The 27398-nt window shown below is 39.5% G+C and overlaps 1 non-coding gene across 1 annotated transcript; it reads right to left on the minus strand.

The window, feature by feature from the left end:
• Positions 1-22925: 22925 nt before the first annotated feature.
• On the minus strand, positions 22926-23032 carry LOC127690460 (U6 spliceosomal RNA). Its single transcript, XR_007979149.1, has one exon. It is a non-coding gene; the product is annotated as a U6 spliceosomal RNA (small nuclear RNA).
• Between the last annotated feature and the right edge of the window lie 4366 nt (positions 23033-27398).

The following is a 27398-nucleotide window of genomic DNA, read 5'->3' on the forward strand; positions in this document are numbered from 1 at the left end:
GTGGAAATATCTCCAGGAGTCTCAGCCAGAAGGCAGTGGATAAGGAATAAGGATAGTCACAGAGAGCCTTCGCTTACCAATGTTCCAAATCCTGCTCACTGGACATCCACTTTGAGACAGGTCTCTGGTCTTTAGGACAACAGCCTTCCTGCCAAGAAAACAGAATGGTAGACTGATTCTTACCTAGTGCTTTTGTGTAGTGCCTGTTTCTTTGCTAGGTTATGCAAGGTGTTGATTCTGATTCTAGTTGGGTGGTAAATACTGTTGCTTTTATATTAAAGTCAACTCCACGAGAGAAAGGGGGAGGAGCATGGGAGAGTTAGATCAAGCACAGGATGGAGAGGAACAGTTTACACAGATCCAGAGAGTGGGGTGTCATTTTCTAGACATGAATGTTTGTTTTCTTATTGTAGCACCTCTCTTATGACCAACTCAAAGACTTTTCAATATGTGAAAATAAAATGTAGAGACATAGTATTCTCCAGCCTGGGTAAACTTATACTAATAATCAACTCATTCATTCATTTGCTCATCAGATAAATGTTTAGCAGATTAGCGGATAAAAACACTTGTCCTTTTGACTTCTTTGAGAGCAAACAAACAGACCATTAGATCTTTTTTTTGAATATATGAAAATGGACACTTTATAATCATGAGTTTAACTCCAAAAAGTTTCAACCTCTAAGTCTATGTAATCTACTAATACATAAAATTCCAAATACATATATACAAATAGTATAAGGTACATAATATAAAAATTGACAAAAAACACATTCAGATAGTTTTTAAAAGAGAAAACAGAGATATAACTTTAATATTTACAAACCTCTGGAACTTTCAGAAAGTAAGATGGCTGAAGCTAATGGTAGGAAGACTGGGAGTTTCCTGCCAACCCTGGCTGTGTACTAAACTTGAGGATAGTCTGGGAGTAAACCAAATACACAGCGGTCTCCCTGCCCCCGACAAAGTGTTGGGAACATAGGCTTACGCCTCATCCCCTCATGGACGACACTAAGATGGGAGGATCACTGCAAGTCCAAAGCCAGTCTGGGCTACATCAGCCCATAGTTAATGTTTGCCAAAATGGCTTTGAACTTTTACCTATTTCTTAGCACAGTTCTGGATTCAGAGCAAAATGAGCAGAAGTCAGATTTTCCACACACCCTGTCCCCCATATATACCCAGCCATCTCCATTATCAATACCTTCACCACAATGGAACACTTGTGACAATTATGAACCTACATGGAGTGTTGTCACTCATGCTCCATTGTCTGTTGGTTTCTTTGTCAGAGTGGCTAGATTTTAAGAGCTGGTGTTACCAAGTGTTGGTGCAGAGTTAGAGGGCTGGTGCCTTTACTACAGTATTGGTGAGATGTAGACGGCACCCTAGAAAAGAGTTGGGCTTTTTTTTCTTTTTCTTTTTTTAAATTTAAATTTTTATTTTTATCATATTCAACACAATATCTAGTTTTATACCAGTCATAAAAATGATGGATATATTATTAAGTGAACATAAAAAGATAAAGTCTTTTTGTTTGTTCATTTTGTTTTTAGTAGAGCTTACAGTCTTGACTCTTACTGTGGTAGAAACCCAAAATAAGAAAAATTTTTAGATATTGGAGTTCATTGTAATAAGGCTGTACTTAAATGTCCTTCACATCACCAAAGGATTTTACCTCCATAGTAGCTAAGCTACGAGTTGACAGTTCTTCCGAGCCAAGGAATGAATTGTAGGCACAATTATTTGGATACAGATTTTCTGCTATGGTCAAAGATGTTTGACTTGAGTGATTGTCATCATTCTCAGCACACAGGGGACAGCTTGCAATCATATAAGAAATGGTGTGTATATTAAGATGGTCTATCCATGAAGTCATTCATCAACTGTTTCAATGAACAATGGTTTTGCTTGGAGGGTGGCACAGACATTAGGTGAGGGTAAGATTCTGGTTCATTGGCTGTGATGATTTTGAAAAGCATTCATCTCAGAAAAAGAGTAACTTATAAGGTCATCTTCTTCAAAAGTGATACAATAATTATAAATATCAAGCAAAACATTCAGTCTCTTCTTGTTCTTTTACAAGCCTACATGTAAAAGAATTGTCTTACATGTAATTGTCTACATTTCTTTTGGCTGTATAAAAAATTTTGAAATATGTAAGCTGTTCTGAAAACCATAGTATAGTGTAATAACATCAAATAAACAATCCTACTAATAGAGAGACTGAGATAGGAGAGGTGTGATTTAAAGACCATATGTGGCACACAGAAAGATACTGTCATGTACAAACAAGCAGAAAGTGTATATGGATTGTACAATATTGGACATATTTCTCCTATAACTAAATTAGAGAGACCACTGGGTGACAGCCAACAAATCTCCAATTCCTCATATTTTTGAATTTCAGTAGATTAGAATATGTTGGTAATATTAATTTTCATATTAAGAGATATTAAGGAAAAGTGATTGTTACTTCCTGTTATTTTTGTTGTTAGAAGTGGAATTATGTTTGTGTGGGTTTGTTGAAAGATTACTTTCTTGCTTTTTCTATAGTGTAGTTTCCCTCTTTGTGTTGGTGTTTTCCATCTATTATCCTTTGTAGGGCTGGATTTGTGGAGAAACATTGTGTAAACTTGATTTTGTCATGGACTATCTTGTTTTCTCCATCTATGGTAATTGAGAGTTTTTCTGGGTATAGTAGCCTGAGCTGGCATTTGTGTTCTGTTAGTGTCTGTATGAGGTCTTCTCAGCATCTAGCTTTCATAGTCTCTGGTGAGAAGTCTAGTGTAATTCTGATAGGCCTGCCTTTAAATGTTACTTGACCTTTTTCCGTTACTGCTTTTAATATTCTTTCTTTGTTTAGTGCATTTGGTATTTTGAATATTATGTGATAGGAAGAATTTTATTCTTGGTTCAGTCTTTTTGGAGTTCTGTAGGCTTCTTGTATACTCATGGGCATCTCTTTAGGCTAGGGATGTTTTCTTCTATAATTTTGTTGAAGATATTTACTGCTCCCTTAAGTTGGGAAACTTCACTCTCTTCTATAACTATAATCCTTAGGTTTGGTCTTCTCATTTTGTCCTGGACTCCCTGGATGTTTTGGGTTAGGAGCTTTTTGCTTTTTGTGTTTTCTTTGACTGTTGTATCAATGTTTTCTATGGTATCTTCTGCACCTGATATTCTCTCTTCTATCTCTTGTGTTCTGTTGGTGATGTTTGTATCTATGACTCCTGAACTCTCTTCTAGGTTTTCTAACTCCAGGGTTGTCTCACTTTGTGATTTACATATTGTTTCTAGTTCCCTTTTTAGATCCAGGATGGTTTTGTTCATTTCCTTTGCCTGTTTGATTGAGTTGTCTGGTAATTTTTGTTGTTGTTGTTTTGGTTTTATGAGACAGGGTTTCTCTATGTAGCCCTTGCTGTCCTGGAACTCACTGTAGACCAGGCTGGTCTCGAACTCAGAAATCTGCCTGCCTCTGCCTCTGCCTCTCAAGTGCTGGGATTAAAGGCATGTGCCACCTCTGCTTGGCTCTTGTAAATCTTTAAGGGAATTTTGTGTTTCCTTTTAAAGGGCTTCTACCTGTTTTCCTGTATTTCTTTAAGGGAGTTATTTATGTCCTTCTTAAAGTCCTCCATCATCATCATGAGAAGTGATTTTAGAACTGAATCTTGATTCTCTGGTGTGATGGTGTATCTAGGACTTGCTATGGTGGAAGAATTGGGTTCTGATGATGCCAAGTGACCTTAGTTTCTGTTGCTTATGTTCTTAAGTTTGTGTCCCACCATCTGGTTATCTCTAGTACTACCTTCCCTCACTATATCTGACTGGAGCCTGTCCTTCCTGTTATCCTGGTTGTGTCAGAACTCCTCAGAGTCAGGCTGTCTCTGGGATCCTGTGATTCTGGGATCCTGTGATCCTGAGATCCTATCCTGGGTGTGTCTGGGCTCCTGGGAGTCAAGCTGCCTTTGGGACCCCGAGATCCTGGAGTGACCAAGCTCCTGTGATCCTGTGATCCTGGGCTTGTAAAAGCACCTGGGAGTATAGCTTCCTTTGGGTGTTGTGGGACTGGCTGTGGAGACTGAGCCCAAGGTCTACTCAGTGCACCAGCCCAGACAGACCAGAAGGAACCCATGCCAATGATCTGGCGAAGTTCCTGTGTGCCTGGGTCCCACTGGTCCCAGTAACTGCAGGTGTTGGGACAGATGTTGAGTTCTCCTCACATCTGATCCTATGATCCTGGACATGTTAAGATGCCTGGGAGTGGAGCTTCCTCTGGGTGTTGTGGAACTGGCTTTGGAGTTTGTGCCCAAGGTCTGCTCAGGGCACAGGCCCAGACAGACTGGAAGAAACCTGTGCTTGGGTCCTGCTCTTCCCAGCTACTCCTGTGTTGGGACAGATGTTTTGTCCTCCTCACCTCTGATCCTATCCATTAACTCCTTTTAGAATGTTTTATTTGTTTTTATGTGTATGGATATTGTCTGTGTGCCTGCAGAGTTACAGACAGTTGTGAGCCATTCTATGCATGCTGGGAATTGAACCTGTGTTCTCTGGAAGAGTAGTCATTTCTCTTAACCACTGAGTAAATCTTTCCAGCCTCATTTTGACTTTTGTTTAGTACTTTTTAAAAAACTAGAACTTTAGGGCTGGAGAGATGGCTCAGTGGTTAAGGGTACTGACTGCTCTTCCAGAGGACAAAGGTTCAATTCCCAGCACTTCCATGACAGCTCACTTCAGTTCTAGGATTTCTGACATTCTTACACAGACACATGGGCAAAATACTAATACATATAAAAGAAATAAATAAGTAAATAATAACAAAAGAAACTGGAGGCTCACTGCTATCTATATTACCATTTCTCAATGAATTCCCTTTCTTTTTTTCTCAGACAACATTTCTACCTTTCAAAGGCTGTCAATATAAAATCAAGACGATTTACTTGTGCACTGGTGGCATACACCAGTAATCCCAGGACTCAGGAAGTAAAGGTGGGTAGATGGATCTCTGTGAGTTCAAGGTCAGTCTAGTCTACAAAGAGAGACCCAGGACAGCCTGAGCTACATGGAGAAACCCTGTCTTGAAAACCAAACCAAACCTAGCCAGTAAACAAACAAAAACCAAACCCACCACCACCACCACCACCACCACCAACAACAACAACAGAAATCAAAAACCAAAAGCAATGAACCAGCCAAATGAAAAAAAAAACCAAATAACTATTCACATGATGAAGGATACAAAATATGTAACATATAATATACATTTGTTACATATTTATAACAAATACCATAAAATTAAATTGATATATGTGGAGTCTGGAGGGATGGCTCAGCAGTATAAGTACTTGTTCCACACTCATGAGGACACAAGTACAGATCTAAGAAACCCACACAACAAGCTAGACATTCCAGTAAATGACCGGAACTTCAGTTCAGAGGGAAGTGGAGACAGAGAATAATCTTGACTTTTAGCTTAGCCACGAAAACAGAGGCTTGGGTTCAAGGAAAAGACCCTGCCTCCAAGTGGGGGAGGAAAACACTTCAAGCCCTCTTCTGGCCTCTACATGTGCACACATGTATATATACTTTCTCATACACAAATGCATATATTGAGTAATACAAGCTTGTCCAGCATGGAGTCCTCAGCTCCCATGTCACCCTGCATGGGAGTGATCTTCATGGGGGTTCAAGTAGAATGTGACTCACCAGAGTCTAAGGCAGCTCTTGCCAATTTGTCAGAAGGGGTTCAGGGCAGAGAGAGGCATCTTGTGCATGACCACAGGGAGGTGGAAGAACTCAGACTTGTCACTCTGTTCCCGATCTAGTCGCTCTAGTCTTTTAGGAATTTCACCATTTCCTTCTTTGGCTTTGTGGAGCAGGGCTGTTTTTCATACTTACAGTTCAAAGTCCCCACAGGAATGGTATGCGGAGATTTTCCTTTTCCCTGGTATCTAGCCAGACAGCTGACAGGAAATGCTAGAAGGAAGCCTAAGAATGTGAAGAGACACTTGCCAGACTTACCTAGCAGTCTTCTATTGAGTTCACTCTACTATTCCCTCTCTCCTGCAATTCTGTCTGACCCAAGAGCATTAGCCCTGCCTTCCTATCCAGAACCATGATATCCCTAATTAGACTTATTTAACCACAACATAAATTCCCTCCTCCCTCCTTTTTTCTTCACTATTCTTTTCTTTCTTTCTCCTTTCTCTTCATATCCCCCCCCTCTAAGTCTTAATGGGAAATTTTCTTCTGTTTTTATTTTTTTTAAAATATCCCTTAGAATAATCATCAAAGTCAAACTTACAATCTGTCATGAACAACTTCTTTCTGCATTTTTCTTAGGAAACACCAAAAAAAAAAAAAAACAAACCCAAACAAAGAACAGAAAAAGAACAAAACAAGAAAAGGCAAATATACTTATTGGGTACAGTACAAATGCGATTGCCACATTTCTTGCAAATGTCACATGAAACTTTGAGTCAGCAACTGAGCCAGAAAAGAGCGTTTGGCAGCTAAGTGTGGGTCATGATAAAGAGCTGTGTAAGGCATCATTGCTGCAGAATGAACTCACTTGCAATGTGGATGGGAAATGGAAAACCCAGTTGCCACAGAGCACGGTGTGGGCAGGACCAGAGCTGGCTGCCTCTGCTGTGTGCGTGCCCCTCTCCCACAGGGTACAGTCACCTCTGTAAATCATGCCTCTTACTCACTCTCCCGAAGTCATTAGTTCAACTTTTCCTTCTTCAGCCGAGTTCCCTCTGATGTTTTCATTTGGGCTGTGGTGTCATCGCCTCTCTATGCTCTCTCACCATGTCATTTGTGAATTCCTCCAAATTAATGCTCTGTTTACGGATCAAGGAGAGGGCCGTGGCAGCAAATCTCTCCGAGTGAGAGGCGAAGGAGGAGGCTACTGCATGTTGGTGCCAGCTGCTTGACTAGCAGCTCCATGCTTGGGGAGAAGCCACATGGGTAGAGCCCTCTGGATGTCGAGCAGAGGCGCTGGACCTGGTCAATAATCCGTCCTTTGGGGGTTTGACACCGTATGCCACAGCATTTCTAGATCGCTAAGGATTATTTTTGGTGTCAAAGCATCATATTTTGTTAACTTCACTAATGAGTGGGATTTATTTTCAAAGCACCATGAGAAGAGCATTGTCTTCTGCCACGTCTATTTGAAGCTACTTTAGGTATTCATTCATAAACTTTATAAAGACTTAGAGCTGTGAACATCTCTCTCCGCTCTGTCTCTCTGTCTTTCTCTTTCTCTCTCTCCCCACTCTGTCTCTGTCTCTGTCTCTGTCGGTCTCTCTGTCTTTCTGTCTCTGTATCACATGTCTCTGTCTCTCTCTGTCTCTCTGTCTCTGTCTCTCTCTCTCTTTCTTTCTGTCTCTCTGTCTCTGTTCTTAGTGCCTTGAGTCCAAACCACAGATCCCATCTGGGCATACCCATAATGCAAGGCATCATTGCTGTGGAATGAACTCATTTATGATGTGGATGGGAAATGGGAATCCCAGTCTGTTTTTAACTTCAGAATATTTCTGTCTTTTTGTCTTTCAGTTTTTACTTAAATACTATTTAAATGCAAAACACAAGCAGTTTTCTTCCCCACAACATACCTCATTTCATACTCAGCCATTTTATGGTTAAATTACCTCTACTTAGTGGTATCACATTCCTGGAAAAGAACTTTGTGCTTAATAATTTTGGGTCATGTACCTGATAATCTTTTTACCATGGTCAGGTCACTAGTTTGAAATCAAGCATTCAGAAATTTGCCTTATTTATAATCCTGTTTTCTCCCAAAAGGACTCTTTGCTGATCACTACTGATTTTCATCAGGGAAATACACTTACTTGCATTGTTCAATTTTTCCTGAAAGAATTCTGAATGTGCTTAAAAACTATATTTAGGACATGCTCAGGCAACATCTGGGTAGCTGGGAAACAGCTGGCTAACAGCACAGAAGAAACTTGGTTCAAACACAGCATATTGGTTGAGAAAGAGCCTGGTGCTTAATTCTGAAGTCAAGAGGAAAGCAATGTGGGAGGTAATTATCCAATTTAGTATATTGCTTAGTTAAAAGAGTTACCATGTTAATAAAAGTATAATGAGGTTGAGATCCCAGGGCTCACTGTTTATTTTTGCCTGTCTTCCCAAGGAGAGATCTCCAGATGTAAGATGGCTTTAGTGAGACAGTTTCACCTCTGGCATCATTTACGTCCAGGAAATGCTGAGCCTGATGCTGGTGTGAAACTAGGAAAGTAAGTGCTGTGTAGGATTCGTGCCATCTCCACCTGCTATTCTGGGCATGGCCGAGACTTGGATGTCATATGTTCATTTAATCATTACATTGTGATTACAAAACAGAGTAGAGATTAAGAAATATTTTATTTTTTGATAGATGTTTTAGAAACAATGTCTTGCTATGTAGTCCAAGCCTGCCTCAAAGTCATGGTAATCCTTTAGCTTCTTGAATGCTAAGATTTTGAAGAAGCATCACCATATCTACTGCTGAAAAATAAAGATTTTCAAAGGGGATTTAGGAAGGAAGATTAAAAGGACAAAATTGCTTGTTCCTTGAAATTAAATTATATTGTCAATTAGAAGTGACCAACTCAGATGTCAGGGAACTCAGAATTAGCCTGAGTTTTATAACTTATTTTCAAATTTATATCTTAGTTCAAAAATGATAGATGATATCACTTCTCTACTGTGACCTGTCAAATACTCCTACTTTCCTATGACTAAACTGAAGTCCTTGCAATGTGCTAGAAATATATATATATATTTTCACACACACACACACACACACACACACACACACACACACACACACACGCTCTTCTCTCTCTCTCTCACACACACACAAACACACACACACACACACACACACACACACACACACACAGCCCTGTGCTTGGTGGCTTGAAACCTTCACTACTTATTCATTTACAATTCTGAAAGAGAGATGTTTAAGATTTGTACTTGATTCTTTTGAAAACTCGCTAGGGATAGACTTGCTGTTTCTCCTAGATCTTGGTGACTCCAAGTATTCTTTGGCTTATGGCCACATCACTATAATCAACTCTTTTAGTGGCTTATCTTTCTCTTATGTTATTGAGGAGTTGCTTGCTCTGATCTCATAATAAAGAACTATTAAACTGTTTAAAACTTTAATATGTTGCAGCAAATTATTTCTGCCTTTGCTCTGTGTCATTTCAAGGAAAGAACAGACATATAATGCTTGAAGAACAAAAGATTATGTAAACCTTTAGTAGGTTACAGCAAGGAATGCTGCCCAGGACTGATGTAAGGGAAGCCATTTAGCATTTCCAAGGGATGCTGTCTTCATTGAAAAGAGCCCTTGCAATTCTCACTCAAAGAAGCCTAAGAACTTAGTGACACATATGTCCTCCTTTTCCACATGAAGCACTCAAAGCTTGTCACATCAAAGTAGCACAAAAGGTCACCCTTAGGAACAAAGACAATACTTAAGCTACTTTGGAGTCTAAATAAGATCTATTTTTGAATTCCTTACTCTCTTATTATGGTCATAGAGACTTCATATCATTGAGGTTAAGACCGTGGGTTTTCTCAGCAGTTGTGGAAGTACCCACTGCTCCTGTGGAAACAGGCAGATCCAGCAGCTGTTCTCATCTGGTACTAAAGTACCATATTCTGCAGAAGCAAAATATTTTCTCTTTCCATGTGAAATAGAAAGTGTGCTTTATGCACACTAAAATACAACCAAAGTAGTGAATAAACACTGTAGGTTTCCAAATGTTATCAGCAATATGCAAATCATCCGTGGCAAAATGCCACAGCCACATCTTTTCTGAATGTTCAGTTCCTTGAAGATGTAAATTATTGAATTTGTATTTCTGTATGAGAAAGAGGGCAAGAGAGAGAGAAAGTGAGAGAGACAGAGACACAGACAGACAGACAGACAGACACACAGACAGAGACAGTGAGAGACAGAGAGAGACACACACAGAGAGAATGTCTTCTGGTGGTTCTATATAAGAGGACAGATTCTTTCCCATGGCTCCACTCCTGTATCTTCATCTAACTTTTATTATCTCCCAATGTCTTGTTCTCAGGTCTTAGAGGTAAGAATTTCAATATATATATATATATATATATATATATATATATATATATATATATATATATGATATTCTACTACATTCTCTTATTCCTCCACCTCTCCATGCAGACTTCATTGGTTATAAGTAGGAACAAAATACAAGAATCAAACAAACATTAATCATTTAAACATTTTAAATCCTATAAAATTCATGTGAACCAACAAACTTTATTTCAAATATTCTGGTATTTCCTTCTATAGAAGAAATTATCATTCATCCAGAAATACATAGGATTGGCAGAGTAGACATTAAGGACATGTAATTTAACCACATGGAGGTTTTAATTCTTGCCAGTTAGAATGACTACCATAGGTAGATTTTATTATTATTTTTAATGAAGTGGGATAACACTGTGACCTTTGATCAACAAACGACCAAAGGTTCTAAATCAAAGGGTTCATTTGACCTTAGAAGGGCTTGCGATGACTGACTAGGAGAGTCTTGTGTTGATGTGAACAATTAACAGGGGGTGTTTGTTTGTTTGAAGTACTTGAAGTGTTTGAAGAAATTGTTATTGATCTCATCTCCTAAGGTAGAATCTTAAAGTCTTTCAGATACTGTAGCACTACTGTTCTGTGGACCAACCAGAATAGAGCCCAGATGTCTCCACGTTCACACAGCTGCTCATTATTGTCAACTAGAATGGCCTGCATGAGAAACTCACTTTCAAATGAGAAATCATATAATTTCAAATGACATTAATATATATATATTATATATATTATATATATATTGAAAGCCCAGTGTGATAAACTCACTTTCAAATGAGAAATCATATAATTTCAAATGATATTAATATATATCACTTCTGAACAACAATATTTTGATTTGGAACTTAAATGATACTTTTGGAGTGAAAAATAGCACTAAGTTAATATATGGATCCAGCAAAAATACTATTTTATTGTGTTAGTGAGTACTGTATTGATTTGCAAAAGTTTTGGAACTTAGCAAAGGCATTGCCTTACTTGAATTTGTACTTTGTGATTTTACATGATGTGCTGTGGGCTGGTTGTGTTACTGAAAAAAAAAATTACCTGAATGTTGCAGCACTCTTAAACAGGAAAAGGAACCAAAGAAAACAAATGGCAAGAAATACTGTAGGGAGGGTGGGGAGGAAGAGCCCTTTCCACTGCTGGTGAGAATGTAAACAGGAGCAGCCATGGGAAGTCAGTATAGACGCTCCTGAAAAACAGAAAACCTTATAAAAAGAAAAACTTATAATTAATCAGTCAGATTTATATATCAATAAAGTCTCAATTCACTATATGACCAAACAATAATTTCAGAGCCAATTGATAATGACATAAATTGCCCACCTAGCTAAGACAAATTGCCCTATAATTATCCATCCCTTATAAGATAATCATAACTATCTGTGGCTATTTAGAGCCATGCAGAATCTGGATCGTCCTGTTCCTCCTCCACCTTCCTACTTTCTTTTCCTTCCTTTTCCTCTGTCCCTGCCTCTGAAACTCTTCACTCTGCCACCCTTTTCCTTGCCTAATCACAGGCTTCTTCTTGTATTAATATTTAAAGTGATTGGACAGGGACTATTCTGCTACACATTTCCCTAAAAATCATGAAGAATTTGAAGATATGATTAAATGTAGAGAGCTTGAGCAGTGACATCCTAATGCATCCAAGTGGACTTAACCCAATCCCACAAGCTACTAAAGACGAGCGTGTCAGAGTTGCACCCTTACAGAGGTGCATCACACTGCTGGGAGGAGGAACTCTAGATGCTGGGGGCTGCCTCGATGTCAGCCAGCAGAGAAAGAACAACTCAGCCTGCAAGTCTGAAAACCATAGGTAATACCATACCACCAGGACACCAAACAGCCTGCTCAAAACAACAGCATTATTAGTTCAGTGAGACCCACACTGGGCTTTCAACCATTGACCTCTAGGACAAGTTAATTTACATTATTCTCAGCTACTGTGTCTGCATTAATGTTTTGTGATGCAATGGGTAACTGGTCCATGTTGTTGTGAACTAAAGATTATAGTCTTTTAATTTCTTAGTATCATCCAAACATGGCAAAATTCTTCACTTTAAGTCAAAGATAAGAGATGACCTCTATTTTAACATCCATTCTAGAATAACCAAAGGTATTGTAGAACCATTGTGGTGCAATGGTCTTGGAGAACAGTTACATCACTCTGATAGGGTATGGCTTCTCACCTACAGTCAGGAGACATTTTGATGAAATGATGGGTTGGGAAACCACATGGGCCGTATTCAACAACAGGGAATATTCTTGAATAGTCAAATGGATGGGAATACAATCCTATAGGTCTTCAGCAACAACACTGCTTATCAAAAAAAATAGCAGTGGTATAGTCTTAGAACACAACCATGAATTATTTTTTACATGTGTTCATTTTTCTTTTCCCCTTTCCCCTCTTCCTTTCATGATGAATGCACCAGGTACAATACCAAAGCAGCCAAAATATTGTACCATCATTTCAATCACCTGAGAGCAAAGACAAGCTGTGTGGGGTTTGCTCATTTCAAGCCAATCCGCAGCTCTCATATATTCCTTCAAATTCAAAGCAAAGGGAGAACGGCACCTGGCATGAAGCATATTCTAGCAAAGATCTCCTAATTAATAATGTAGGCTGCGCCTCATCAAGAAATCCTTTGCTTTTGAACAAGGAAAGAGGAGTGAAGCTAATTTACTATGAGAGATTGTATTATTTTTTTTTACCTAAGGCACACTGCTAGTAATACATGACCAATTAAAAGACATTTGCTGCACTTTCATAATTAGTGTCCCAGCAGGAAAGTCTGAAATCTGGTGGATGTAAAATACCCTTGTGATTTTGGATAGGTTGCATCTTTTTAAAAATTTATGATTGATGTATGTGCACGTGTGTGTGTGTGTGTGTGTGTGTGTGTGTGTGTGTGCTGGCATGCCACAGTGCACATGTGGTCACAGAAAGATGTGGGTCAGTTCTCTTCTTTTACATTTACAACGTGAAAGGATCAAACTCAGGCTGCCATGTTTTTGTGGCCATTCCCTTTACCCACTGAGCCATCTCTCTGGCCCCACATTGCAGCCTGAGCTTTATCTGTCATACATAAAATGGAATGCTGATGTTTATTCTCCTTCATATATGGGACTCAGGGGAGACATATGTACTGAAGTACTCTGTCAAACACAAGGTATACGCACAGCAAAACATGTTTATCATGAAAGATTTCTTAATTTTTATGTTTGTTTAACTTAGTGCAGAAACAACATATTGTAAATGTTTGGCTTTTCTTTCCTTGTAGAAGAGTGGTTCAAAGAATGTATTCCCTTGGTTACAAAAAAGTTAGACAAAATGCAAATTCTATTTATTAAAATATGCAATGTTCCCCGTGGAATAAAATGTTTTCATGAAAATGTGTGTAAGTCAGTTCAATTTCATTTCTTTGTTGTTTGGTAATTATATTGAAGAATAGTATAATACCCAAAGAATATGCTAATTATACTACTTGATAGTTTTCCTATTAAATGAATTGAAAAATCAAAAGAAGTCCTCACTAGTCTGCTGCCTCACTGCTGCCATTAATGGACTCTTGGAAGAAACACAACATTTTTGTCAATTTTTATACTTTAAGGAATTGGAATAAAAAATAGATATGTGTGTGTGATGTTTACTTAACTTTGTGTTGGTTTATTCACATGTTTGTACAGCTACAGGGTGATTCTCCTTGTCTCCTTGTTGTGTGAATATGCCATGTTTTGTTTATTCTGTCTACTATGAATAGGCATTTGGCTAGTTTCCCTGAGAGAACTATTGCCAGTGGGGCTCCTATGAGCATTCCAGTACTGTTAGTGCTTAACATATGTTCACATCTTTTGATCATAAGGCATGCATATGTTCAATTTGGCAGACAGTGCTCCCCAAAAGCCTTTTAGCCAATTAACATGCTCTCCAACAGGGTCTGCGCCTGCCCAGTGTTCTGCTTTTCCTCAGCACCTGCCACCTTCCTTTCCCATTGTTTCAGTCACCCACTCTTACTTTTTTTTTTTTAGTTACATAGCATTGCACGAGTTTCCTGTGTTCTACCTACTGATGACTAATGAGGAGAAACAATCATTTACTCACTATTACTCATTTGCGTATTTCATTGCATGCGGTATGTTATCAAGGTTTTGCTCAGTTTTCCATTTGGTTATCTTCTTCAAAATTTGTAAAACTTATATAGGTCTTGTTCCAGCAAGCACTTATATGGATGGAGGAGGAGTTTCAGGAGCCACACCCCTAGCAGAAGAACTATTGGCAGCTGATGGCTGTAAAGGAAGGGACTGCCATTTTTTCTTTGGGGATGTGGCCAATGGTAAAAGATTGTCATGCCCCATGGAATGGTCCCATATCTATATACATATGTTCATCACTAATTGGGATCAGGAAGTTATCCATAATGGAAATAATTAAAAACAAAGAGGAACATGAGTCTTATGGCAGATGTTTTGGGGGCTTCTGGGTGGAGTTGGAATGAGGTAGTGGAGAGTGGATATTATTAAAACCGCATTGTGCATACATATATACATTTAAAAAATAAGTAAAATGTATCATTTAAAAAAACATTGAAGACATTCTTCCCAAAGCCTTGAAAGCATCTTCTAGCACTTGGATGCTCCCTGTTCCTATTGATCATGTTTTTAATACTCTGTGCTTTTAAAATAAATAGTTCATTGCCTAGTTTATAGTTTTGAAGATATTGATAGCTGGAAATCTATATCAAGAGTGAAAAGCACGGAAAGGAAAACATGTCCCCAGTGGTTATGTAAATGTAGCACAAGGGAACTCACTAAGCCGTGCTGTGACGCTCATGGCCATCAGCTCCATGACCAGCAGTTCCAACCAGTCACGCCAGGTTTTTGGTTTGCTTGTTTGTTATAATGTAAAATGCTCAGTTTGTTTATTTCTCTTTTCTTGTTCACTTGACCTTAAGAATATCTGGAGCAATGAGTCTTCTTCTACGACCTTCCTCCAGAAAAGGCAGAGAGATGCAGATTGTCATTCGTGATTTTATCATTTTACCTGTGTACCGTGAAAGCCAGCATCTCTGACTCCATTTTCATTCTTTGACACTTTTGGCCAACATTAGAGTAGAACACCCTCCCCTCACCAGATATGGCTTCTTCCTTTCTTTCTAAATGACCAATACTCATTTAAGAATATTTTCAATGTATTTGTTCACAATTTCATAAATACACTCATGCATAAAGCACTTTGGTTGGGTCAATGTTCCCCATTGCCTTCCTTACTCTCCTCCCACTCCTACTGATCTCCTTCCTCTCAACAAGTCCTCCTCCCATTTCTCTGTGCTACCTATTGTGCCTATTGTGTCTAATCAGTGGATGGCATTGGTATGCATGGGGGTTGTTTACCTGAGCAAGGGCAGTCTCCCAGCAACTCCACCACTGGGAAATGTGCCACTCCACCTCCAGAAACAAAGAACCTATAGCTCTTCAGGGAAGGGTGGGGTCTCATGGACTCCTCTGTCAGCCATGGTGGAATGCTGATAGTCCAGTCTGGTGTAGAACTTGTTCAGGTGGTCACATGGTTGTTACAGCCACGCCATGTCCAGAAGACTGTCTCACAGTATTCCTCCATATTCCAAGGCTCTTATATTCTTCCCTCCTCCTGTTCTACCATGTTCCAGGAGCCTTGGAGAGGGAGAGAGAGATGTCCCATGCAGGCCTGGGCACTCAATAGTCATTCACATGACTTTGAAGAGCCGTGAGTCTCTGCATTAACTACTGCAAAAAGGAAGCTTCTCTGGCAGGCAGAGACTGAGGCTGAGACCACCACTTATGGATATGTAAACATATGTATATAGAGTTTCTGTTTGATGACACTTTCATTTAGCAAAATGTTAGTAGTTTACTAACTATGACCTCCTCAGCTGTGGGATTTTGGACAGGTTTACAGTTTGAACAGCCAGATATTATTTCCCTCCAATGGAATGATAATCAAAGCCAATCAATCATAAAGCAGTTGGTTACCCCTACATCAGCCACACCTCTATTGCCTGATAGCTCGGTATTGTAGCATGCATGTCTACCACTGAATGAGACATCTGACAGACAATGACTTCTCAACAGCAGTCATCTGAACAGCACCTTCTAGTACTACAAAAGTTAGCTAGCAGAATGAAAGCTCCATGCTTAGTTTCAGTTTACTATCTATATGTCCTGATACCAAAACGTGTGGTGTCCTCAGCAGTAGGGCCTTACCATTTAGTTCTGATTGATAACCAAGGACCTTGATATCACTTTATATTGTCAGGTTTCTGGGAGCCTCCTTGAGCAATAACCCATATGGAAGTTTCCCACACTTAGTACTGAGATTTTAATTTAAGAATTGTGGATTTTGCAAACCACATTATCCACTTGCACAGGAAACTTCTATTCAAATTCCCTTAAAATTTTTTTTTCAGTAAGTTTTCAAAGTAGTAGATTTCCATTCTTAATTTTGGTTAATTCTATCCTAAGTGCCTCTTTTCCTCTATTGCCTTTATCCCACACTGCCTCTTCTTCACCAGCCTTTTCCTCATTGTGGATCAAAACTTTTGACCTCCACTATGCCTTCCCTACACTTTTAATATCACATGTGTAAATGTCAGATATTCTTTAACACCAGATAGGAACATCTTCATACATTTCTCATGGCTAGTAAAGCTATTTTGCTTTGAGGATAGACTTAGAAGATGTGATAAATTCTAGTTGGTTCTTTGTAGGAGGAGTGGGTCATAATGTTCTGACTAGATGGCCCATGCATGCACAGCAGGCACTTCTGCATTTACTAGCCCGGGAACCTGCCTGACACCCAAAGATGAACAAAGACAGAGCATGTGACAAGGCAGCCAGTTGGCTTGTGCCTTGTGCGGGAAGAGCATTTGCTGATGGAGGAAACACAGGGTGGAGGGTGTAAAGGCACTCCCCACTCTTACATGAAATGAGTATTCTTCTGCTTTTCATCTGGTTCCTGGAATCTGGGTCATTGATTCCATGCTTTCTTACACCATGCCTACCCCCAAGGACCATCTTGGGGGGCTGAGGGTTAGGGCAACAGGATTTTGTTGTTGTTTTTGTTTTGTTTTGTTTTTTGTTTTTTGTTTTTGGCTCACACAAGGCAGTCAAACATTTCTTAAGGTGCTTAAGGTCACATGTTCCACTATGTTTATAGCAGCCTTATTTATAATAGCCAGAAGCTGGAAATATCCCAGATGTCCCTCAATGGAGGAATGGATACAGAAAATGTGTTATATTTACACAATGGAATACTGTTCAGCAATTAAAAACAGTGAATTCATGAAATTCTTAGGCAAATGGTTGGAACTGGAAAATATCCTAAGTGAGGTAACCCATTCACAAAAGAACACACATGGAATGCAGTCACTGATACGTGGATATTAGCCCAGAAGCTCTGAATACCCAAGACAGTTCACATATAAAATCATTCCCAAGAATAGGGAAGGAGAGGGCCCTGGTCCTAGAAAAGCTTTATGCAGCAATGTAGGAGATTACCAGGACAGAGAAGTGGGAGGGGGTTGGTTGGGGAATGGACAGAGGGAAGAGGGCTTATGGGACTTATGGGGAGGGGGGAACCGGGAAAGGGGAAATCATTTGGAATGTAAACAAAGAATATAGAAAATAAAAAAAAATAGAAAAAAAAAAGAACAGTGAAGAGTCTAAGTCAGCTTAGAAGGGTGTTGATGCATTGGGTGAAGAACTATTGCATTGTTGATGGAAACAGGTATTTATAAGGGTTTTCTAATGACTTCTTCACAAGACATATAGTCTTTTGGATATGTCTTATTTTTGGCATCATTTGAGACATGTGACGTTGATCAAGGCTCCATTCACATCTGTCTTCAATTTAAAGTTCATCTCAAGACTGGTGGCTAACTACCCAACATCCACAGCACCCTTGTGTTCCTGAAGACTCTACAGAAACTGGTGATTCCCTCTTAACTTGTGGCTTTCCTTCTTCTGACCTCGGAGTTCTCATGTAAGTCTTACTGACAGTAAGAAGTGTGACTGAAGAAAGAACACAGAGTGGGGATGTGGCAAACACATGCTTTTAATGACGTCTGTGTTCTTCTAGTACTTGGCTAGTTTTGGGAGTCTTTTAATCTGCACATTTCTTATGCCTTTAATCATGATGATTTGCACATAGAACATGATGAACAGAGGGGAATGGATTGTGCTCGTGCAAGTCACGTCGCAGTGCTTATAGGTGGGATCCAATCCTTGTACAGAGAGCCTGATTGATTGGGTGTTCTATGCCTTGTTACTGGCAGCTAGAAGTCATTGGGTTTTCTTGTGCTGGGAATCCTTATATAAAAAAATGCTGATAAACATCCATCTCCCTCATAGACCACTGTGAGCAATGGCTGGGCTAATACATGTAAAATAGAACCTTACTTGACATATTGTGAGAACATGGCATTAACTTTCCCCAGAATTACATTCATATTTTGTAGTTATTTGAGACATCTTTGAGGCATCCATTTGCTTGATTCTCATATGAATCCTGTACACTGTTCATGGAGTATGTCTTTATTTTAGCTTATAATTGGAGGGATTGGGAAAATAATTAAGAGTGGTAATTGCCCAGATCCAGTTTTTAAAATATAAGTCTTATCATTACTCTTACTCTATTAATAGTCATCGAAGAAAGAATTTAAAAGATACATAAATTTGAAGTTATTATGCTATAAGGGAGAATCACAAAGTTCTTGAAGCACTGTGGACTCACATAGCCTGTATCATGGCTCTGTATCTGAGTTGATGGGGAAATGGAAGTAATGGTGTGTATTACAGAGGAGGGAGTCCAGGTTGCCATGGATACATAGATGTGGACACTGTTTCTGTTCAGAGACTTGTAGGAAGACAGGCTATGTTCTAGTTATATTCTGTTGCTTTGAAAAAGCATTCTGAACAAAATTAACTTAGGGGAGGAAAGGGTTCATGGACATTACACTTCCAAGTCACTGTTGATCACTGAAGTAAGTCGGGACAGGAAATAAACCAGGAACCTGAGGTAGGAAGCATGGAGGAATTCTGCTCTGTAGCTTGCTCACAGATTCATGGTTCGCTAGCTTTCCTTTACAGCCCTGAACCACCTCCCTGCATACGGTGCTTTCAACAGTGAGCTGGACAGTCCTTCATCAATTAGCAACCAGTACAGCGCTCTACTGACACAGGCACAAGCCAGGATGAGATAGATTAATTCCTCAATTGAGCGTCCCGATTCCAGGTGAAATTGTTTTAAGTTGATAATAAAAATCAACCAGAACTGGTTTTGATTTGTGGATACCTTGTTATTTAAGTCTAGTTGCTCTCAAGAATGATGGTAGGCTGAGCATGTACCTCTCTGGAAAAGCATTCATTCTGAATGCATAAACCTTGGGTTGGAACAGAACACACAACAGAAAGCCAAGAATGATGAAGCCACACTAGCCATTCAAATCCTATTCCTGAGGCACAGGGCAGAGAAAAGGCCAGTGTCTCTATACATCAACTTACACTTTTGAAGTTTTATTACCATAGCTTCTCTTTCTGTCTTTATCATGTCCCTTACCTAATGCCTGTCTCTGGGGTTTTACATTTATCAGGTGTCCATTAAAAAAACAGCTGGATGAATGAACAAAGAAATCTTATTTGATTGCCTGCTAGCATGTAAGTACCCAAATTTAAAATACTTTGTGAAATTAAGTGTCAATTTAGCTATTGATTAAAATTTGACTAGCATTAGCTGCTAATATAGTTGTTTTTTTTTTTAACTTGATATATTCTTTATTTACCTTTCAAATTATTTCTCCGTTCCTGGATCCCCCTCCCTGAAAGTCCCATTAGCCTTCTTACCTTCCCCTGTTCCTCAATCAACCCCTTCCTGCTTCCCTGTCCTGGTATTCCCCTACACTGCTGCATTGAGCCTTTCTAGGACCAGGGGCCACTCCTTCCTTCTTCTTGAGCATAATTTGATATGTGAATCTTTTTTTGGGTATTTGAGCTTGTGGGTTAATATCTGGTGTTACTAGCTGGTACAACCACTCGGAAATCAGTCTGGCGGTTCCTCAGAAAACTGGGCATGATACTACTGGAGGACCCTGCTATACCACTCCTGAGCACATATACCCAGACGATTACCCAGCAAGTAATAAGGACACATGCTTCACTATGTTCACAGCAGTCCTATTTATAATATCCAGAAGCTGGAAAGAGCCCAGATGTCCCTCAATGGAGGAATGGATACAGAAAATGTGTTATATTTACACTATGGAATACTACACAGCTATTAAAAACAATGAATTCATGAAATTCTTAGGTAAGTGGGTGGAATTGGAGAATGTCATCCTGAGTGAGGTAACCCAATCACAAAAGAACACACATGGTTTGCACTCACTGATAAGTGAATAGTTGTTTTTTTTTTAAATAAAAGTTCTTCCAATTTAACATTGGAAATTTTACTTCTTGAAGGAATCCTAATCCTCTTTACTTTTACTGCTGTAAAACATTATATTAATTAATTAATTTTTTGCATTCCAAATGATTTTTTTAATTCAATATATTTTTTATTTACATTTTAAATGATTTCCCCTTTTCTAGACCCCCCACTCCCTGAAAGTCCCATCAGCCCCCTTGCCTCCCCCTGTTTTCCCACCCAACCCTTCCTACTTCCCTATTCTGGTTTTGCCCTATACTGCTTCACTGAGTCTTTCCAGAACAAGGCAAACATCTCTATTGAAGTGTACTGGCCGTTTTTGTGTCAACCTTACACAAGCTGGAGTTATCACAGAAAAAGGAGCTTCAGGTGACAAAATGTCTCCATGAGATTCAACTATAAGGCATTTTCTCAATTAGTGATCATGTGGGGAGGGCCCCTTGTAAGTGGTGCCATCCCTGGGCTGGTCGTCTTGGGTTCTATAAGAGAGCAAGCTGAGCAAACCAGGGGAAACAAGCCAGTAAGAAACATCCCTCCATGGCCTCTGCATCAGCTCCAGCTTCCTGACCTGCTTGAGTTCCAGTCTTGAGTTCCTTTAGTGATGAATAGCTGTGTGGAAGTGTAAGCTGAATAAACCCTTTCCTCCCCAACTTGCTTCTTGGTCATGATGTTTATGTAGCAATAGAACCCCTGACTAAGACACGAAGGTTCCCTTCCCTCCTTTTCTCCCAGCACCTCCCTTTCACCTGCTCTTTCCCCATTCCTCTCTTCCTTTTTCCTTGGAGAAGGGTGAGGCCTCCCATGGATATCAAACTGCCTTGGAATATCAAGTTGTAGTAGGAGCCAGCACATCTCCTACTGAGGCTAGACAAGGCAGCCAAGTTAGGGAAAAGGGATCTAAAGGTAGGCAAGCCAGCCAGAGCCAGCCCCTGCTCCAGTTGTCAGGGTTCCTACATGAAGACCAAGCTGCACATTGGTTGCATATGTGCAGGATGCCTAAGTTTTTTTGGTTGGTGGTTTAGTCTCTACCCTTGACCTTGATCTCTCTGGCTTCTTCAATTCTTCCTTTCCCTCTTCCACAAGGTTCTCACACATCCGCATAAGGTTTGGCTGTAGGTTTCTGCATCTGTTTCCATCAGCTGTTTGGTGAAGCCTCTCAAAGGACAGTTATGCTAGCCTCCTGTCTGCAAGTGTAGCAGAATATCATTAATAGTGTCAGGGGTTGGCTTCTCTCATGGGATGGGTCTCAAGTTGGGCTAGTCATTGTTGGCCATTCCTTCAAAGTATGGGAAGAATGGGGAGAGAGAGAGAACTGGAAAAGAGAACTGAATTGGATGTGGGTGTGGGGCATCTATGGGAAAAGCAGACACCTAGGGCAAGGGAAACTCCCAGAAATCTATGAGGGTGTCTCTAGCTAAGACTCCTGGCAACAGTGGTTATGGAACCCAAGATGCCCATCTACTGTAACAAGGCAAGTCTGCCAATGGACTGATGGCAACATCAACCTACCCACAAAATCTTCAACCCAAAATTTGTCCTGCCTATAAAGATGTTCAGGAATAAAGATGAAGTAAAACTTTTAAATAGATATAATATATATATATATATATATATATATATATATATATAATAGAATATATACCTTTAAAAAGATATAATAGAATGAAACAAAAACCATCACATTGATGGTGGACATGGCAAATGAACAGAAGGAAAATAGCCCAAGAGAAGGCACAAGAATCAGAGACCCAGCCGGGCGGTGGTGGCGCATGCCTGTAATCCCAGCACTCTGGGAGGCAGAGGCAGGCAGATTTCTGAGTTTGAGGCCAGCCTGGTCTACAGAGTGAGTTCCAGGACAGCCAGGACTATACAGAGAAACTCTGTCTCAAAAAAACAAAATCCAAAAAACAAACAAAAAAACCCTAACCCCTCCCCCCAAAAAATCAGAGACCCACTCACTCACATGCTTAGGAGTTATAAAATACTAAACTGAAAGCTATAACATATACCCAGAGGCCTTGGTGTAGACCCCTGCAAGCTCTGCGCTTGCTGTCTCAGTTTTTGAAGTTCATGTGAGCTTTATTCAGTTGATTAGAGAGACTTCTAGTGTCATTCATTTCCCTCTGACTCTTAGACTCTTTCACCTTCTCTTCTGTGGGGTTCCCTGAGCTCTCAGGGGAGGGGTTTGATGGGGATATATTATTTGGAGCTGGGTGTTTCAAGCTCTCTCTCTGTCTTATTCAATACAGTATATATACAATATCGTTGTAAAATGTAGTGCTTCTTACCACTATGTTTAATTTATTCGTTATGTTTATTTTTTTTAATATGGAACACTTCACGAATTTGCGAGTCACCCTTGTGCAGGGGCCATGCTAATCTTCTCTGTATCGTTCCAATTTTAGTATATGTGCTGCCGAAGCGAGCACCACTATGTTTATTTTATTCATCGTGTTTACTTTGATTATCTGCCTGCTCACTAGTTGAGATCTATTTCTGTGAAGACTAAGGTCTTTGTTGTGTTTACTAATTTGTCCTAGGATCCTATGACATCTTTTGTAAAGTATTTTGTTCAGTTACTATTCTGTTAAATAATAGTGGCTTACTCTATGAGCAAGAGATCAAAACACTCCCCTCTATGTTTTATATTGGAATTATGAATGGTATTTTTGTGACTGTATAGGAACATTTGTGTATTTATTGGTGCAAAGGGCTTATAGAGTTAATATAAAGTTCTACAAATAGTAAATATTAAAATGTAAATATGTACATATAGTTCTCCAACTTAATGGTGGTTTGATTTTATGACAATTGAAATACATTTGGGTAAAAATAATTAGTTAATATTAAATTTTGTTATTTTGTGATAAAGCAGCACCAAGTTTTTGTGCTCCTGTGTACAGTGAAACTCCTAGTCATTTTCATGAGACATTAATCACTTACCAAATTTCTTATTTATGATGGGCTTATAAGTTTGTGTATGTTGAGAAAATTCATACCTATTTATCTGTCCATCCATCCATCCATTTATTATCTGTCTATCTATCTATCTATCTATCTATCTATCTATCTATCTATCATCTATCTATCTATCTATCTATCTATCTATCTATCTATCATTCATAAAGGGGTGTGAACAAGTTGACCACAGAGTGTCTTTACCCTTTGAGCCCTCTGCCTTTCATGACTGATACTCTCTGAACGCAGTTTGCCTCTCTAAGTCTTCCGCAGCCTTCACATGCTTCTCCCTTCTCTTCATACTCTTGGATATCATCTAACAAACTGGAAGTCCTGGCTTTGCATCTGGCTCACATATGTGTATTGTTGGCCTTGCCTCAGGTTTAGAAAATACTTTAAGCCAAATTTCAAGACTAAACAATCTTGAGAATTCTCATAAATATCTAAATTTCCTTCTACCTTCTCTTGCAAAACCTCAGAGTATCTGTGACTATCACACTTCCATACAGCCTGGGTATACCAGGGTTGATTGAGAATTGGCCTATGAGATACACATGACACATTTGCCTGGTGACACATTTGCCTGTTTTGACCTCCAGAGTCCTACTCAGGTCCTTTCCCTGGTCATTTCCCTCTGCTCAGGGCCCCGGGACAGCTGAGTTTGTAGTTCCTGCTTTGAAGGTGCCCTTTCCCCACCCTCAGGTATTCATTGAATATTCCATTGTGTGGAAGCTGCTGGAAAGAGATACTAGATAATAATGTTTCATTCACATCGAAGAGCAATATTACTCTTTGCATCTAGGATCCAGCTTGTGCATAAATAAATGCTTTCCTCCCAGTGAAGAGTTCATAGCTGTTATTGAAGCAAGGTTTGCAAATTCTCTTTGCTGACTCAATACAATATGCTCCTTAGCTAAAAAATATCACAAGCATGGAATTATTTCTCTTTGAGGAATAACAGAACATTAGTGCAACAATGGCTCAGCATGCCACAAAACACTTTCCCATGGATTTTCCTATTGTGAAAGACAAGTCTGCCACTTGAACTTGTCCAAACTTCTCTATTAGGCAAATGTGTCCTTTCCCCTTTAAAATAATCCACCCCATATGTCTTTGTTGGTAAAACTGCACCACAGACTTGACTTCCCTATTCTGTTATCACAAAGACATTATTTGAAACACTGCTGGACAGTTCATTAAAATGTGACCACTGTTATCTTTCTCCCCTGCAATTTAAATAGCTCCGTACTCCATAGAGGCTAGTAAGTTCTAAATAAAAAGGAAACATGGCAGAGAACATTTTGGACAAAAACCAAAAAAAAAAAAAAAAATGAACACATAAAACGTCAGACTGCTGTGGGAATCCTACTAAGGACTGGCAGCCAGGATCAGTGTGCATGGCAATGTTAGGAGAACTCTGATTCTAAGTGCATGTGATCTAAAGCCAGTATTAAAGGAGCTTGGAGATTTCAGAAATGGGAAGGGGCTTTTGATGTGGTGGGGAGGGGGTTGCACTTGTGGTCTCTAAGAAATGTTCAGAAGCAGATGGGTACAGTGTCTAGAGAATCAGGCCACAGAGGTTAGTGGCTCACAAAGCAGGCCCCATTGGCTAGAAGAACTAAGCTTGGTTTTTGGTACCAGCTGAAGGACTTACTAGGTTTCAAATCTTGTATGGGAAAAAGTAGTCAGAAAAGAGAGGCGAGTTCCTAGACTTATGAGTTATAGGAATATAACATGTTCAGAAGACCACAGTTCAAGTTCACAGGAACTCAGGGCTCCTCTTCATCTCCAGGTAACCACAGATACACAGGAGTTTGAGCCCTTAGCAGCTCTTGGCAGTTGTGTATGTTGTTTTATTATTTTGTCATAGAGAGCCAAGAAGTGACTGGGGCTTTTAGGAACTGTCTTATTTGGGATTCCTATTGCTGCAATAAAACATCACAAACTAAAAGCAAGTTGGGGAGGAAAGGGAAGGCGCGCACTTCCACATTGTTGTTTATCATAAAGGAAGTCAGGACAGGAACTCAAAAAGGGCAGGGCCTTGGAGGCCGGAGCTGCTGGAGAGGTTATGGAGGGGTCCTCTCTTCACATGGTTTGATCAACCTGTTTTTTTTTTTTAAATAGAATCCAGGATGACAAGCTCAGGATTGTCATCAACCAACATCAACCAACAATGATCTGGACTCTCCCCATCAGCCACCAATTAAGCTGAAAGTGCTTTACAGCTGAATTTTACATAGCCATTTTCTCAATTGAGGTTTCCTCCTATCATATAACTCTAGCTTGTATCAAGTTGACACAAGAATAGCCAGCACAGGTACCAAAAACACTAGCAAGGACACCTGAACACACATACACACACACACACACACACACACACACGTGTACATATCTGTCGATCTATCTATCTATCTATCTATCTATCTATCTATCTATCTATCTATTTATATATATTATTCTTTTTCAATATATATTGAAAAGGCATACAATAAGTTATTGACAGTGATTATAATAATATTTCAGCTTTAAACTTATTTTTGACCTTTTCCCAATGAGCTTTTTATCCCGATGAACCATTCCACCAGCCCTGTTCTCTTTTTCAATCATACAAACAGAACATCTATGAAAAGTGATGTAATATGTTTTTAAGTTATGTAAAAGTACATGTTTACTTTCATTAAACTTAAACTTGAAGTAAGCCTAAGTCATGTTTCACAAAGAATAAAGACATAAGGAAGGTAAATATATCATCATCATCATCATCATCATCATCATAATCATCAATCATAAACACACAACTACCTCCAAACCTTCTCTTTCTGACCTTGCAGGATCAGAGGAATAGTGAGAGCTTTGATCTCTATATCCAAGGAACATTTTATATACTTTTTTCAATTTATATATTCTTTTAAGTAGACAAGTTACAAAAATGTTATATGTATATACATATATATATGTAACTTTAGCCATACAATAATCTACTATTTAGTATGCACCAGGCTATTCTTATTCACTTATTTTTAATCCCAAGACAGTAGGGAGATGACCCCTCCCCCCCCAGAGGTCACCAGGAAAATTCCTTCTATGCTCAAATGAGTTAGCAGTGCAGAGTTCAACTACAGAAATGCCATTAATTGCTCATAACTGTGCCTTCTCAGGGCTTTGGACAGTAGCAGCATAGTTCTGTGTCTCCTCCTTAGTGCACTGTAAAGTTGACAGCCTGTTTTATCATTCAGTTTAATGTGTCTAGAGACTGGAGGCAAAGATGAGAGAACTATGTCAGCTTTTATATGATTAAATATAACTCTAGGGAAGTTGGTCAATCAGAGTCTAGATGTTCTAGACTCTGGTGGGACCCAAGTAGGACAGTGCTAAGATTTAAAGAGGGAGTTGATTTAAAAAGACACAGGAGCCAACTGGAGGTAAACCTTGGACAATGGAGATGCCAGCAGATTATATCTCATGAAATGAAGTAAGGTTCTAGCAGTTCATATTGAGAACAGCTGCATGGATAAATTGGCAGGAAAGGGCAATTCTGTAATGTCTGCTGTAGAAATACCAGCAGTGCCGTCAGCCCCCAGTACACGGTCCAGGGTGATGATTGGATCGTAATGAGTCTCTACATTCTTTCGGGACCACTCAGTGCCATTCTCCCATCTGTGCCAACCTCCAGTTCAATCACAAAACAAGGGCACTCTAAATTCACTTTAAGCAACCCAGAGCCACATGGGCAATACTGACTGCTGATTGCCAACACTGGTTAGACCTGGAGGGGGCATCGCCATCAGGGGGGCAGTGTTTCACAGTGTCTGGTCCCACTCAGATTTGGGTTTAAGC

The sequence above is a fragment of the Apodemus sylvaticus genome, chromosome 7 (genome assembly GCF_947179515.1).
Source record: "Apodemus sylvaticus chromosome 7, mApoSyl1.1, whole genome shotgun sequence".
NCBI lineage: Eukaryota > Metazoa > Chordata > Mammalia > Rodentia > Muridae > Apodemus > Apodemus sylvaticus.